The sequence below is a fragment of the Haplochromis burtoni genome, unplaced genomic scaffold, assembly GCF_018398535.1.
Source record: "Haplochromis burtoni strain Fernald_Lab_line unplaced genomic scaffold, NCSU_Asbu1 Contig_10, whole genome shotgun sequence".
NCBI lineage: Eukaryota > Metazoa > Chordata > Actinopteri > Cichliformes > Cichlidae > Haplochromis > Haplochromis burtoni.
The window spans coordinates 3,112,684-3,117,401 of NW_024582371.1; the positions used below are offsets into that span (position 1 = coordinate 3,112,684).

A 4,718-nucleotide genomic window follows, 5' to 3' on the forward strand; every position below is an offset into this window, starting at 1 on the left:
CCCCCCAGTCCTTAAAACCTAGTGACGCCCCCGGCCTCACTAGGTTTTTACAGTATTGCCCTGTAGAAAATACAGTATCCTTCTGTTAAACAAAATGCCATTAAAAACTGTAAAATAAATTACAGTATGGTGGCAGTAAATTGTCAGTGTTCGGTCCATACTGGGCAGTGTCTTCTCAGGAAAATGAAACCTATCTTTTCCTGTCACATGGTTTCTGGGAAATCAAGTGGTGTAGCCATTCAACTTTGGCTTTTCCTTTCGATATCACTCAATTGAAACTCATGTACACTCCTCTAATATGACATGCCATTTATTGAGAGCCGCTGGGAGGAGTTTGTTAGGGCCAGACCTATCATTAAATAGTACTGATGTCTCTATATAAAGAACAGTATCTGGTAGGATTCATAAGAAGGCAGCAGCATCTACACAAAACAGACAGAACTATAAGAAAAAAAAAACCCACACACAACAAGCAAAGGTGAGTTTATTATTGATTTCTGTAGTGTGTGTGTGTGTGTGTGTGTGTGTGTGTGTGTGCAAATACCTGGTAAAATCTGTGCCTGTGTGAGTATGATGGGTAGCAAATTAAAGGAAAAAATTAACAGCTGATCCCTAAAGTGAAGGTCTGGGTCTGGGTTACCTTTTCAAGGGAAATTTAACATTTACCTTAAAGAGGATGAAAATGATGTTCAGCACTAATGAGAAATGTTAAATGAACAAATTAGATGTTAATCTCCAACTCCACGGACAAGGAGCACTGAAGTTGTTATGCCAGCACATAGTGTTGCAGTACTTAGCTAGGACAGAAACCCGTTGGTTTTTCCTTGTCTGTATGTTTGCCGTACCGTTACACACCCATACTCGCTTTATTTGTTTTCAGTGAGGGTTCGTCAGCACTTTCTTATGTTGCATTTCTACATGCAGCAACATAACAATGACAGATGTCAGATGTCTATTCATATTAATGTACAGAATCCACCTACTACTGCACATTCACCCAGTGTATATACTATATATACATATATATACATATATATATATGATGTTCTTCCTCTACACCCCTCCACAATTTTTGCACATGTCGAGGAGCGTGTCAGGCTACATTTCACTGTGTGTTATACTTGTATAACTATGCATGTGACAAATAAAGAACCTTGAACCTTGAACCTCCCTCACTTTTACAGCTAGATAAGCAACATCTCCCTCTCTGATATTACATTTAATCTCTTATTGTTTTTAGCGCCCATATTTCTTAGTGATCGCAATATTTACCACATTATACTACAAATAAACTGTACAATTAAAAAATGCATTAAAAAAATCATTTTTAAAGTTTCAAAATTAAAAGTACTCATTCAACATGAAGCAAACACCAGTGTTATTCTGGATTATCATGGGAGATGTTTAATGTTGAGCTCAGCTGAAATACTTTTCGTTAATCCTCCTTGCAAAACAGACACTACAAATATATGATTGATTGATTGATTGATTGATTGATTGAATCTTTATTTTGAACATGTTGAAAAAGTACAACAACATAGAATTAAAAGAGTGGGAGTTTCCCCCCAAAGAGGGACAAAAGGAACAAATAATGATGATCCTCTAAACACCTAGGTTTAAATCTGGGACTCTCTGCCATTTGACCTTAGAACTGAAGAAGCTTCTCGGATGAGAGATGAAACGTCTTCAAGCAACTTAAAGAAGTCCAGACGCTTTTCTTTCCAAGCTCCTTTGACTACGATGACCTGGATGACTGAGAACCTTCACAGACAAATCGATTGAGATAAATATTTTGAGTTGAGTCTTCCTATCAGCTTATAGCAGTCTACCCATTTTCTTCTGACACGAGTGGTTATCACCCAGAGAAATGCTGCTATGATATTTTTAATTTTTTGGACCATAAGCAGTTTGAGTCAACTGCTGTTGTGATTTTGCACTATGTAAATACTGGAAAATCATGGAAAATCCCAGTAGATCATGCCACATTCGAAATGAAATAAATGAGTTTTCTTATTAATTCTGAGGCTCAGTTTGAACTTCAGCCAGTCATTCTGACCATGTCTATGTGCCTGAATGTTTTGAGTTGCTGTCATGTTATTAATGAGCAGGTCCATGTTTGTACCTGATAAAGTGTAGTGATTTTATGCTGCACACAGGGGACAAATAAATAGTTTTCTTTTTGTACTTTCATCTGTGATAAACTGAATGCATATGTGATACACAGAACTTCAGTAAAATGAGAAGCTGATGAGATGGATGATCAAGATATTGCATCGGCAGAGGAAAACAACGACAGCACAGGAGGAGAGTCTGAAAACATGTCTGAAACACCTCCCATCAATGAGAGAAGTAATTTGATCATATTATAGTGTTATAGTCAGACCTATTTAGACTATGCATCTGATTTTAGTTTAGAGACAATGAAAAATTATTAAACTAGTTAAATGTAACTTTAATTTATTTGTATATTTAGTTACTATTCAGTAAAATCATACTCAGACTGTGATTTTAATGGTTTCTGTATTGTAACATGTTCATGTTGTTCTTTTTCTTCAGTGGCTCCTGATCTCACACTTGTACTAATTGGTGACCCAGATTCCACTGAGATCGGACCAAAGAACATTTTTCTTGACCATGACGACCAAACAAATGTGGAACCATTTTCCTCCAATCTGTATAATCTGTGTGGTCAACATGTCCGCGTCATTAACATGCTCGGTCTACAAACAAAGAAAATCCCTTTAAATCAGGGAGTTCATGCCTTTGTCTTACTATTACCCAACACTCTGCATAGCAGCCAGTACAGCTCAGGAGTGCAGTGGTTAGAGAGAACCTTTGGGATTGGAGCACTTTCTTATTTAATCACAGTGGTAACTCACGAAACAGGTGAAACATGTGAAAGTGCATTAAAAGAGCTGAAAACTAACACGGAGTTTAATGAAAAAAGGTTCCACACATGTAACAGAAATATGATGGATGAAAAACAGGTAGCAAATTTGTTAGAAAAAATAAATGTCATGGTCTCTGAAAATGATCCACAAAGCTACACTGGACTGATGTGTGCTGAAGATAAAGACCAAGAAGGACACCTGGAGGACAAATCCCACAAAGAAGAAAGGAAAAACTCAACAAACGAAAGAGGTACCTGCCTGTCTGTGTTTTAGGCAAACAAACTCTTGCACTCAGCAGTGGGCTAACCTGTGAATCTTAATTTGATTAGATACAATGAATTCGGTGACATTTATCTTTAGAATTGTCCTTGTAACCAAAATTTTATTCATTTGATAGATTTGTGCAAAAGTTGTGAGGGTTTCTGTCCAGAAAATATTAAACGCAGAGGTGTAGTGGTGTTTGTTTAAATAGTGGTTACCCATCTGCCTATGTCTACACACAAATTAGAGTTATTTGTTTCTGAGGCTGTTTCACCCCAGTGACAAATTCACATTGTTGTAGTTATGAATTAACTGAGCATAAAGTCGTCTATCAGACCATCTTCATACATACCACTTCTTTTCATTCTTTCATTTGAGATACCTGCCTCCTCTCTACGTACAGATGCGTTTGGAAGAACATAATGATTCTTCGTCAGGCTTCTCTCATGTGTCTTAACTGCCACATTGATGTCTGGGAGCTAGATGGGCTTAAATTGTAATATTACCACTCATTTTGGTATGATCATGGAGACACAAAATACATTAGCTTATTCGTGTTTTGATCAGTATTATTGCTGCTCCCCTTTTTTTCCAAGCGAGGATAGCAAATATTCAGTTTGTTTCAGCTGAAATTGGGTTGTTAGTTTAAGAGTAGGTTATTTCATGCAAGAAGGTTAATAAAGACAAAATAAGTAAAAGTAAGTAAGTAAAATTTATTTATATAGCACATTTCACAGATAAAAATCACAAAGTGCTTTACAGTAAGATCAGACATACAAGTTAAAATTAATTAAAAGCCCGTTTGTAGAAAAATGTCTTCAGCTGCTTTTTAAAGGAGTCAGTAAAATAATAAGCAGTGTTGGGCAAGTTACTTTGGAAAAGTAATTAGTTATAGTTGTTACTTCTTCAAAAAAGTAATTGAGTTAGTAACAGTTGTGCAATAAACAAAGCTATATGCAGCTATTTACCTAAAAATGCATCCAAGGCCGGGATTTTTTTATAAGCATTTCAAACTGTTCACAGTAGTGATGTGTCCTGTGTGTCGAAGCTTCGAATGTGCGTCGGGTAATCGCGGGGGCGTTTTTCTGAAGCGCGTATCGAGGCTTGCTTTGATTACGTATGCAGTGACGTTCGAGGCCTCGCGGGCAGTCCGTACCACGTGACTGATTCAGGGACTGGTTCATCGGTTCGCGCCAGATTCGAAATAACATGGGCAGGAAAACAGCTGATTCCCCATACACCGTGTGTGTGGAATTGGATTACGTACGTGCTACATAGTTACTTGTGCATTTCTTCTTCGATGGAACCAGCAAGGAAGAGATGTTTTTTTTTTAATTTTGTCTCTCCTAATAAAGTATGCACACAGTAATAAATATCACAAATGATAAACACCAAAATATAAATAAACAACACTACACATCCTATAATCTGATTTCTGTCTTTTAGTTTATTAAAAAGTGAAGCACCAAACACTAGTTTGTGTCATTATCCAGATGTACATAAGGTTTACACATCATTATAATCAAAGAGCCCGCTTCACTTGAATTGTCCACTTGATGGCGCAGT

General features: G+C 36.9%; 1 long non-coding RNA gene across 2 annotated transcripts; it reads left to right on the forward strand.

Annotated features, from left to right (window-relative positions):
- The first annotated feature begins 400 nt into the window (after window positions 1–400).
- On the forward strand, window positions 401–3,919 carry LOC121811994. Of its 2 annotated transcripts, none has more exons than XR_006052798.1 (3): window positions 401–478; window positions 2,225–2,349; window positions 2,557–3,919. It is a non-coding gene; the product is annotated as an uncharacterized LOC121811994 (long non-coding RNA). The 2 variants fall into 2 exon arrangements; XR_006052796.1 differs by lacking the exon at window positions 401–478 and adding an exon at window positions 1,685–1,796.
- Window positions 3,920–4,718: the final 799 nt, after the last annotated feature.